Source organism: Montipora foliosa, unplaced genomic scaffold (assembly GCF_036669935.1).
Source record: "Montipora foliosa isolate CH-2021 unplaced genomic scaffold, ASM3666993v2 scaffold_459, whole genome shotgun sequence".
In the NCBI taxonomy this organism is placed as follows: domain Eukaryota; kingdom Metazoa; phylum Cnidaria; class Anthozoa; order Scleractinia; family Acroporidae; genus Montipora; species Montipora foliosa.
In genome coordinates, this window is record NW_027179766.1 from 507,501 (window position 1) to 520,000 (window position 12,500).

General features: G+C 41.0%; 1 protein-coding gene and 1 pseudogene across 1 annotated transcript in view; one reads left to right on the top strand and one right to left on the bottom strand.

Moving 5' to 3' along the window:
• The window catches only part of LOC137989442 (lactadherin-like), a 433,868-nt gene that overhangs the window by 387,719 nt on the left and 33,649 nt on the right, over window positions 1–12,500 (top strand). The gene's annotated exons all lie outside the window — the stretch shown is intronic.
• The window catches only part of LOC137989469 (uncharacterized), a 1,398-nt pseudogene continuing 40 nt past the window's right edge, over window positions 11,143–12,500 (bottom strand).

Here is a 12,500-nt window from a genome sequence, read left to right on the forward strand (position 1 = left end):
CACTGTAGGAAACGCCTCTGGAAATGTTCTTTTCCAAACAGTTCTCTGCCGATAGAAGAAGCACAGTCTTTCCGTTGAATAATGCACAACATTAGCAGAACAAATCTTATTTCATATGTCCAATCTGTATGTTTGTAATTGGGTAAGCTGGAATTTTCCGTTGGAACTGTTTAAAAATGGTCTCTATTTTAATATACTGAACATGTCTCATTTAGCCTAAGGTTTTGCTTCATAGATCTAGAGGACAAGAAGCTAAAAAAATTGTTACGTTGTTTTAGGGGAAGAAATCGAAAACTAAGGTTTGTTTAAATGCACTCTTCCTTTAGATCCTGTAGATCGGGGCGGCGGGAAACGTCGTTCAATTGCGGTCATTTTGAAGGCGTTGAGCTACTGGCCAGATATCTTTTTGATCTTTAAAGATCGCAAACGGTAAGAGAATTTTATGTTTGTTCTTCTTACGCGTACTAGACCGAATTTTCCATCGAAATCGAGAGTCCATTTTCACTGTTACATAAGGCTAGAGCAACTTTTCGCCTTGAAATGTGGCATTTCAACGCTCGCTGAGGTGGACTGTGCCGTGAATTGTATTTGAGATCGCCACGTAGCCATGTAGCTGAACTGAGGGATAAAGAGCGATTGTTCGTTTACACTAATTTCATCTTAAGTTTGTTTATGATCAGTTGTAATGGAGTGAACCTTATTACAAGTTTGTCCCTCTGATCTCGGGAATTTTGGAATTTAGTTTTCGGTTTTCTTTCTTATGTTTTCTGATCCGGGTCGGTTCGAGTTGATCCGACGTGGAGTGGCGGTCCGAGTCAGTTGATCCGGTCCGACGTTTGTATCTGCCTCTGCAAAAGGCCAACGAGGGCTCTTTTCATGAAATGTCACGTTTTATAAACGTTTCCGTTTATGACTTCGCGGATCTGCCACTCTGATTGTTTATTGTTCCAAGCGCTCTGGATATGATCTTTCACAGATTTCTGACTTAACCGTACAATTAAAAAAATAAAAGATAAAAAATAAAAATCGATCAGTAACCAGGGGGCATAATTGAAAAAATTGCAAACGTTCTCTGGTTAAAAGATTTTAAAAAACACTGAGCTTTCGATTGCCAGTCTGCAATCTTCAAAACGTGAGGTGTAAAAAGCGAAGGTAAAAATATATATGTACAAAAAGGTGAGAAAGTAACGAACAAATATAAACAACAACAGGAATTTGCGTCTCCCAAATCAAGACCTCCAACAGATCGGCAAACAAACGTTGTCTATAAAATCCCCTGTGCGGACTGCACATGGAATTACATTGGAGAAACGGATAGATGCTTACACACTAGAAAAAAGGAACGCATATACGAAACACCAAAGTTTTTAAAAGTGGTTCCAATGTTGCCAGCCATGCGTGGCTCGAAGGCCACACTATTGATTTTGAAAATGCACGCGTCATCGACAGAGGCAATTCACGCGTATGAAAAACGCTGGAATCCTGGCAAAATGCAATTACTAGCCAGGCGGACAATAATTCTAAGCAGCTGCCAAGACAATATTCAATTTTATTGTTATTTTATCCATCACAAGTATTTCTTGTATTTATTTATATTCGTTCGTTATTTTCTCTCACCTTTTTGTACATATATATTTTTACCTTCGCCTTTTACACCTCACTTTTTAAAGATTGCAGACTGGCGATCGAAAGCTCAGCGTTTTTTAGAACCTTTTAATCAGAGAAAGTTTTCAATTTAAAAAAAATGCACTGAAGCAACATCTCCCGGCCATTTGGGGCAGTGCAAGCAATGTTTTCAAGGTTTTGGTTACGTTAGGAAATTAAGATCGTTATTTTATTGCAGCTCCGAGCGCGCCGCACCATAGCTAAGAAAATATGGTAACCCATCATGAGAAAATTTGGTTTTATAGCCATGACGTCATGAACGTCCGTACGTACGTCCGTCCGGCCACCCCTCCATGTATGCCAATGTGACCAGTATCACGTAACCATGTTACGGGCTCAAGTTTAGAGCTCATCGAGGGGCAATACCCCAGTTTACACTATAGCTAGTTTACAGCATACATCTTTGATATTGGACAAATTTTATTGGACATCAATGTTATGGTGAATTGACACCTGTCAAAACAAGGTATCTGCTGACCAGTATCACGTGACCATATCGCAGGCTCAAGTTAGACTTTATCGAGGTCAGCTGTTTTTTTTACATTGACCGCTGACCCGGGACTGGTTGTTGTCAAGCCAGGTCAAACACTCAAACGCACACCTGAACGAGGCTTAATTTTTCGCGCTCCTTCTGTGTCTCGACGCGGCTACACAGCCATGCTACGTCAGCAAGGCTCTTGACAGTCCATGCTTTTCGTGTTCAGGTACGGTTTGGAAAATATATTTTTCTTGCATTTTTCGCTGGTTTCAGTCCAGTTTTAACATAATATAGCTGTAGTTATTCAAGTCAAGCATTGGAGGGATATAAACTTAAAGCTGAGTGTTTATTTTTAATTTGTTTAGGGCTGCTTTTTACTGTGAATTGCAGTTTTAGTGGTTTAGTCGTTTTTTCCATTGTTCAGGAATGACACTCGAATTTTTATTGTTAACTGGAATTAAATAACAATCATCTGTACTCTTTTTGGACAGAAATAGTCAATCTGTTGCTGGTTTGTTTGGCCTTAAAATGCGAGCGAACAAGAAGTTTTTTTACTCCGCTTGCCTAACTGTTTTTGATGTGCCTCGACAGTGACAAGAATTTTGCACTTATGTTCTAAACATGTAATTTGCAATGAGTTCTCGTAAAAGTACAAGGAGAAATATCACCAGCTTATGTCTTCAGAAGTTTGTTTAGAGCACGTACAGGTAATTTTTTGGAGATCTTGTTTGAAGTGTGTCCTTTCTAGCCGATTCTGGTTCTAAGCCAAGGTGGCGTGTTTCAATGAAATACATCGAATTGTAAATGATCTCGTTTTCAGAGATAAAGTGGAATAAATAGAGTACATCAATAAAACTCCTTGTTTGACCTTGAACCGAGAAAGACGATCTGTCACATCACCAGCTATAGCACTTCTGTGATTTCTAATTTTAGCGTGATTCCTATTCGCTGGCGTTTGACAGTCGACTCTCAAATGGCTTCTTTCCTTATCCGTTCGCTTGCTGAGGATTTGTTTCTTTTCTTTTAAAACTCTTGCGATTCAAGAAAAATTAATTGCCTAACTGGTGAATTCGACAGTAGATTGCGCTGGAAAACCGATATCACACTCATCCCTTCGTGATTCATGCGATCAGTCGGTTTTTCAGGTGTAATTAACCGTGGAATTCACTAGTTAGGCAGCGAAGAAAATGTTGCATAATTAAAAAGGGCGGACAGTTCTAAAGCCTCTTATTTTCACTAATCCTACAGCCAGTAGAAACAAACAAGCCGGGAGCTCCGCTTTTAGGCTTGGCTAAATCTATTTAGTAAATTTGCAGCTCCGACTATTGCATTTCCAGCTTTTTGATTTGCTAAAAAAACTCCGACTATGAGCCAATAGTCGAAGTTTTACGTCATATGGAAAATAGTGCGCCAAGATCCTCTTTCCGGACACTTTGCAAAATTGTGGAAATAAAAATCGGCGGCAAAACCCGGTTTGAGAATTTACTAAAAGCAATTATTTCATTCGCCCTTGTCAGGATATGAAGTGATTATAACCAACTCGCGCTACGCGCTCGTTGGTTATTTTATCACTTCATATCCAACTCGGGCTCATGGAATAATTGTTATATATTCCTTTTTTGGCCCTATTCGCGATAGCGTAAGACTTCTTTGTTTTGACAAAGATTCTGTCATCACCAACGCTCAAATGCGCATGGTCTGTCGCGTCTTCACAAAGTTCCGGATGAAGAATTTTTTCAAAAACACTGTCGACAAAAGGCAAAACTGGACAAACTATTGAAGTGTTTTTTTTGTCAATATTCTGTTGTAGAGGAATATTTATTTTTCTCAGAGTAAGGTTGAGAGAAAGATCGCTCATTTTAACCAACTGCAAAGTACAAATTTTCTTTACAGTCTGTCTTTAGTTGGGATGTAAGCTTACAAACAAAAATTGACAGGAAACAAATGTCGGTTTTCGTTTTGTCAATTGTAAGAAAATTCTAAATTTGTCCGCTACTGGACAGGACCTTAACGTACTTTTTTCTGAAAAGAGATTTGTTGCAAGCATTTGCTCTGAATGACAGACGACCAAGGCTGACCACGACAACGATTGTCTCAAGACGTACGACCATGGCTTTTGCTGTGAAACTTTGCACCAGTTCTGGTGTGAAACTTTTGCGGTGATTGTCTGACCACATACGACCATGTCTTTTGCTGTAAAACTTTGCACCAGTTCTGGTGTGAAACTTTTGCGGTGATTGTCTGACCACATACGACCATGGCTTTTGCTGTGAAACTTTACACCAGTTATGGTGTAATACTTTTGAGGTGATTGTCTGACGACACACGACCATGTCTTTTGCTGTGAAACTTTGCACCAGTTCTGGTGTGAAACTTTTGCGGTGATTGTCTGACCACATACGACCATGGCTTTTGCTGTAAAACTTTGCACCAGTTCTGGTGTAATACTTTTGCGGTGATTGTCTGACGACACAAGACCATGTCTTTTGCTGAGAACTTTGCACCAGTTCTGGTGTGAAACTTTTGCGGTGATTGTCTGACGACACACAACCATGGCTTTTGCTGTGAAACTTTGCACCAGTTCTGGTGTGAAACTTTTGCGGTGATTGTCTGACCACACACGACCATGGCTGTCTCTGTGAAACTTTCCACCAGTTCTGGTGTGAAACTTTTGCGGTGATTGTCTGACCACACACGACCATGGCTTTTTCTGAGAAACTTTGCACCAGCTCTGGTGTGAAACGTTTGCGGTGATTGTCTGACCACATACGACCACGTCTTTTGCTGTGAAACTTTGCACTAGTTCTGGTGTGAAACGTTTGCGGTGATTGTCTGACCACATACGACCATGGCTTTTGCTGTGAAACTTTGCACCAGTTCTGGTGTGAAACGTTTGCGGTGATTGTCTGACCACATACGACCATGGCTTTTGCTGTGAAACTTTGCACCAGTTCTGGTGTGAAACGTTTGCGGTGATTGTCTGACCACATAGGACCATGTCTTTTGCTGTGAAACTTTGCACTAGTTCTGGTGTGAAACGTTTGCGGTGATTGTCGTAGACTACGTCTTGAGACAATCGTTGTCGTGGTCAGCCTTGGTCGTCTGTCATTCAGAGCAAATGCTTGCAACAAATCTCTTTTCAGAAAAAAAGTACGTTAAGGGCCTGTCCGGTAGCGGACAAATTTAGAATTTTCTTACAATTGACAAAACGAAAACTGACATTTGTTTCCTGTCAATTTTTGTTTGTAAGCTAACATCCCAACTAACTCCAAAGAAAATTTGTACTTTGCAGTTGGTTAAAATGAGCGATCTATCTCTCAATCTTACTAAAACTTTGCACCAGTTCTGGTGTGAAACTTTTGCAGTGATTGTCTGACCACCCACGACCATGGCTTTTGCTGTGAAACTTTGCACCAGTTCTGCTGTGAAACTTTTGCGGTGATTGTCTGACCACATACGACCATGGCTTTTGCTATGAAACGTTGCACCAGCTCTGGTGTGAAACTTTTGCAGTGATTGTCTGACCACCCACGACCATGGCTTTTGCTGTGAAACTTTGCACCAGTTCTGTTGTGAAACTTTTGCGGTGATTGTCTGACCACATACGACCATGGCTTTTGCTATGAAACTTTGCACCAGTTCTGGTGTGAAACTTTTGCGGTGATTGTCTGACCATGTACGACCATGGCTGACTGGCATTCTTGGCTTGTTATTACCTTCTCATCGTTACCTCTCGCGAAAGAGATTAATTGACTGTGCATTCTTGGCATGTGATTACCTCCTCATCGTTACTTTTCGCCGCGAAAAAGATTAATTGACTGTGCATTCTTGGCATGAGATTACCGCCTTATCGTCAGCATCGTTACGTTTCGCGAAAAGGATTAATTGACCCTGCATTTTTGGCATGTGATTACCACCTCATCGTCAGCGTCGTTACGTTTCGCGAAAAGGAGAGGGTTTCCATTTGATTGAAACAGCAACATTAATTTTCGCGCGAATGTCCTTAAATGCCGAGTTGTTATAGTGCAACACCACTGGAAAAAGAAAGTATACTAACATTTTGACTCTGTGTTCATTGCGTTGTTATTTGTTTACGTGTCATCTTCATCGCCCTGCAACTACTTCCCAAGTTTACATTTTAGCGAGCACCTCTATTTCGAGAAACTGTAAGTACAGCTTATTATTATTGTTATTATTATTATTATTATTACTATTATTGTTGTTATTATTAATATTATTAATCTTTATTACTATTAATTTTCATTTATTATGTAATTATTTATTACTATTGATGTTGAAACCTTGCTGGCTGGCTCATAACGTACGCCACCGCTCACTGGCAAACGTTATGCGCTGGCTGGCAATATGTGTCATTTCGCATTTTAAAATATGCTGGCTGGTTAAAAGCCGTCTCACACGATGGCTGGCTGGGAGTTTTATTTCCTGAAACTCTTGCTCGCTGGCAGTCAGAAGAGTGGGTATTTTTTTCTCAGGATCGTTAAATATTAACGAAGATTGACGTACATGTAGAAACATTCTAATAGTTGCTGCAACATTAAATGAACAATTTTGTCAAAAATAGTCGTTGGGTACTCCTGAAGTGATGGAGCATGTCATCTATCGGAACATTATGCAGCATTTGGAGCATAATAACATCTTGTATTCAAAACAACATGGCTTTAGAAAGAACCATTCGTGCGAAACGCAACTCCTGCTCACTGTTGAAGACCTAGCAAAGAATTTGGATGAGGGATCTGAAGTTGATCTACAGATTTTTGACTTCAGCAAGGCCTTTGATAAGGTTCCCCACCAGAGATTACTCTCAAAATGAATTATTATGGGATTCAGGGAAAAACTCTTGCTTGGATTAATTCGTGGCTTACAGAGAGATCATTTCAGCGTGTTGGGGTGGATACTGAAGGTTCTAGTTTGGTTAGGGACATTTCAGCTAGGAGTACCACAGGGCACAGTTTTGGCCCCTCCCATGTTTTTATTATTTATGGGTGACCCGACAACACTGACCCCCGGTCCATGGACCCCCATACGGACCGGGTCCACGGACTACTATACGAACCGGTCCACAGACTACCCCGACGGACCCCCTCCGCGGAGCCCCCCAAAAACAACATGGAAATAAAAACAAATTTAAAATATAAATAACACCTAAAGATTTGACTTACCGGTAGTCTGGATAGATCACTCATGTCGGCGAAATCTTAACCGTTGTACGCCGCAAATTTAAAGACTAAGGCTCAGGCTCGGGCGCAAGTTGTATTAATCCCTTCATTGTGGACCGGAGTACTTCGAAAAAGACCGATAATGAGGTTCCTTGTTCCTTCCACCATTTTTGTTCGGCTCATTCTCCCGCGGGTTCACGAACTCGTTCCAGGCTCCACGAAATGGAAAGCAACCGCGCTACGTTTCTCGAGGAAGCCATGGATGACTGGTAACATGAATCACTCGTATTGTTTTGTTTGTCTTGTCCATCTGCATTTGTTTGCAGTTAGAACAGATTCCTGTAATAGCTTTTTGTTGCTTCAGCAGAAATGTGGAGGTGTATGAAATACTGTCAAGTAATGAAGTGAGTTGACTTTATAGTTAAAATTGTGCTCATTGTGATCTGGTTACGTTAACATCCAATTTTTAGTGGAGCGGCGAGTTGACTTCCTATTTAGACCTTTTTCCTTAATATGTTTGAATAGAATTTGAAGTACACGCATATTATACTGTTTAAAGGAAGGGCAAGATTTCCTGACAGCCCTATACAATAGTTATGCATGCATTTTCTTGTTCACGCCTGTTCTTTGTTTGTGAGGAAGTAATACATGGATAATTAATGTATGGGGCTGTACAGAAATCCTGAGAATTATGACAGACAAGGCTTTAAGATTAATGAAAGAGTCAAATTTTAAAACGTCACGATAAAGCCTATAAATGCATGTAGTTATTGTATAACCTGCGACCAGGCGACCTTTTCTTTAGGGAGGGTCCGAGATGAAACGTAGGGAGGAAGGGAGGGCCTGATCGCAGGCTAGTCATTGTATGGCGGATCGGTCTGGAGTATGACAACGAAAGACAACATTGAAAGAGTTTTCAGATTGCTGCTAGGATAATACTTTGTCGGTGGAAAGTAGAAAAGAACTAACTGTTAAGTTATTTGAGAAAAGTAGACTGGATGACGTTTTATAGGATGAACTCAATTTAATAACTGGTGTCATATATATTATTTATTAATGAAGAAGCCTTTTAGCCGGTGTGTTTCAAAGCCTCTTGCATTAAATATTTGTTAGAACTCAACAGTTTCGTGTTAAGAATACCTCCCAACACATGCACCATTTCTCCTCTACTCTAACACTGGTACTCCACTGTGCATACAGTGTAAGGTAGGAAATATAAACTGTGTTAAAAAAAAACAAACTTCTAGTTTGATCTAAAGTAGTAGCCAACCAACAAACATTCTCTGCAATGCTAAAGGTTACATGTGATCTCTGCCGTAGTTGGAATTTGAAAACAAATATAAATTAAGCTAAATCTCAATAATTTGTAACTAACTCTAACACAATGTTTAAAACTGCAATGTTCATACATGAACGTTTCGTATGTAAACATTTCCAAATCACTTCTAGCCTTAAACGTTTCTTTTGTGCACGCTGTTTGCCCAACTAAAGCAAAGACGATCTCAAATTCAGATAAAATGAATGATAGCTAACTGTCAATTCAAGGCTCGTACTTTAAACCGTTTAATAGGGCTGTCTCAGGACAAACCCAAGAGGATTTATAATACTCCAATTCATAGAAAACTTCAAAATAATTTGATTTTGACAACCTCTAAGAAGGGACGTTCGGGATATAGAATGTCTTTCTCTTTGATTTCTGTTTGCTAGGCAATTTTCAGTTGCCATCTTTAGCTTTAAAGGCATGCAAGGTAGTTCCACTAAAAAGCAAACCTTCAGGGAAGAGGATGAAGGGAACATACAATTTAGTTTCTTGAAATGAGTGTACGAACCCTGATAACCTCATTCAAGGAAATGACAGACACTTACAAATCTAAATTACACTGGAATCTCTCCATAACCAGTTGACGCAGGCTACTAGTGACGATGAGACTATGATCAGATATTATTTTTGAAGACACCTTTGTGCACACAGGGTTTAAGTGGTAGTGCCTCGTCGATGTTACCAACTGCCAAGCATTCGTTTCCTTGTTGAAAAAATTATAGCGCTCAAATCTAGCAAAACAATACAGCTTATCATCGGGGCTCTGGAATCCCACAACAGTAGATTTACAGCTTTCCAGCAGCCAGCACACTTCTTGATGTTACCGGCAATCTTTTTAACAACCAAAGGCCCAGAGGGTGGGGGATCCACTGGTCTAGCTGCTCTTCTTATAACAAGAGTTATTGGATTGAGAATTTCAGCTTGAAAATTTGCTTCTGTATTCTGTGCATCTGCATCTGTATCTGAATGGTGGACTGCTACTTCCGTTGCAGGTAAATGCCGCTTGTGAGATGGAGCTTTCCCACCAACATTTTTTGGAGTAGAAGCTGCTGATATCCGGCTGAGACTTCGGCCTTGGTAGGCCTCCACAACGTTTGCCACACAGTTAAGATGGATGGCAATAGACAGGCAATGATCGCAAAGGTTGTTTCGCCCAAAGAAATTACAATCACAAGTACATTTTCCACTCTTAAAGCACTGAAACCGGTGAGAAAGGGGTCCTCCACTGTCCACAAAGTACACACTATCCTTGAAACCCTGGCGGAACTGGTCATTGCACAGCACAGTCTTGGCTTTTTCCAGCAGACTCGATTGTTCCTCTTTGGAAAAGTGGCCACTCAGCTGTGAAAGGTCGCTGAGATCAGACGCTGCTTGCCTTATAGAGGGATGAGATGAGGAACGTGACAATGGTGTGACCTTAAAATTGCAGCACCTCTTGTATGCTTCTGGATCGGGGCAAACATTGCTAGCCCTTTTGAGAAAAGCCTTTCGCTCTTCTTGGGTCATCTCTGCATGACTCTTTGTCAGTAAGTGTTGCTGAAACTGGTGGCAGACCTCCCACTTGTCGGACAACTGAAACCATGCCATTTCTTCCTCTTGATCGAATGACTGCACAAAGTCGTATAGGTTTATAATGAGTCTGTCCATGTCCTGGGGAATGAACTTCGTCCAATCTTTCATCATATCATTTACTGACTCAAGCATGTTCTGTTCATATGGCTTGTTTCCCAAGCCAAGGTCTTTCAGAACAAATGCAGCCGTCTTTGTGCGCGTGTCATTAAGCTTGTGGGTGCGAAAATACTGTGTAAAGGCTGGTGGGCCAGATTTCTCGGACCTTTCTAGAGTGTCCCACCCTTCCATGAGTGCTGTTGCATTCTTGTTAAACTCTTCTAGTGAACTTGACCAATTTAATCCACTTTTTGCTTTGAAGAGATCCTGGCAAATACGGGACACTAGTGCTGAGGAGAGACCGAGCCTTGTACATTTCTCCTTGATATTTCTTTGGCTATGAATGTAACAAAGCAAAGGTGTTTCATTCCTGAAACCGGCCGCGAGGGCATTCGTTAACGCTCGTTCATCATCAGTGCCTGTGGCACGAAGGAATTCATTAAGACCAGGATTTTCACGGATAAGGCAATGGATAAATGAGAGGTACGTGGATTCGTCTCTAGTCATGCAGATCATGACAGGGCCTAAAAAGGAGGGGTGGCTGTTTTCTCCCTTTACTCGAAGAACTGTATTCTTAAAACTTGTTACAAGCACATAGAATGGACCAAGTTGAAATGCTACGTCATCTCCAAGTTCAGAGACTTGGTTTACCCTGTCGTGACAGCAAAACTTCACAATATTGTCCAACTGTTGATCAGTGAATAACATGACCGTGGGAAGATCATTACAGACTACTTGACGGATAAAGCCAGCAAAAGTTGTCTTCTGCAGTTCTAGGACTGATGCAAGTGGGTCCTTGTTTACTCTTTCAGATGGTTTTCGAGTTAGGTATCCAACCTGTTTCACGTTGCGTGGGAGCGAACTAATGCTATCGGCACCACACATACCACCAGCTTCCTTTCTTGTTAAGAACAATGCCCTCGTTGGACCAAATTCAACAGCTTTATCTGCAACTTTAAGCTTGGTGCTCTCTTTGGATCGGATGTGTGCCATATTGGATGAGGTTCGATTACCATGCTTCTTGATCTTAAATCTTGTGGGCTGACCATCAAAATTGTAAATGAGAAGCACGAGTGGGAACCATTTTTCAATAGCTTTACCAAATTCGATGGACACAATTGTCTTGTGATATGACGTGTAGGAGGAACATGTGTACGTTCTTCTTCTCACTGCAACGTCGGCACTTTCTTGACTGTTGAGCTTTTTAAGTTCAGCCACTTTGCCCCCTTCATCCCTTATGATGGTGTAGAACTTGGCCTTACATCCTGTCATGACCCATGACCCATTTTTATCTGAGAACAAATCTTTTCTGTGTTCCAGTGTATCAAGGCTCAAGACAAAAGTTGCATTGTCTTGAATTCCGATGGGAACTGCTTTGCTTATAATTGTAGCACTTTCTTCCTGGCAATTCATCATAAAGGGGACAACGTAAGGATTATCAAGAAAAGTATTTAACTACGGTTAAATACCTCTGCCAGACTTGTATTGCTACCAGCGGTGTGTTCACCTACACTGCCAAGGTCATGGTCATCTTTGTTGTCAATCAACTCCTATAAGCCACAATTCAATCAACCGGTAAATTACTCAATCCATCTACAAACTACACGAAACTATATACCTATATATATATGGCCAAGTTATTTTAAGATTCATTTGTGTCTTTCCTTCCTTTTTAGTTCAGCAAACACATAGCGGGCAACCACACTTCCCTTGTTTGTATTATCTCACACATGCCCGCATCATATCATATTTCAACCCCCCTGCCTTGGGTGACCCGAAAATACTGACCCCCGGTCCATGGACCCCCATACGGACCGGGTCCACGGACTACTATACGGACCGGTTCACGGACTACCCCGACGGACCCCCTCCACGGACCCCCCAAAAGACAACATAGAAATAAAAATAATTTTAAAATAAATTTGACTTGCCAATTGTCTGGATAGACCACTCGTGTCGGCGAGATCTCAGCCATTACGCTCCGCAAATTTCGGGTCATTAAATCTCCCGGATAAAAACGACTCTGAACCTGGAAAAAATCTCCAGATTTTAGATCTCCATAGGTTGGCACCTCTGAGAATGATATTGACAAATTAGTATCTTGGAGCAAGAAATGGCAAATGCAGTTTAATGTGACTAAATGTCATACTATGAGGATATCTAGGAAGAGGGATCCTGTGTTGATGGATTA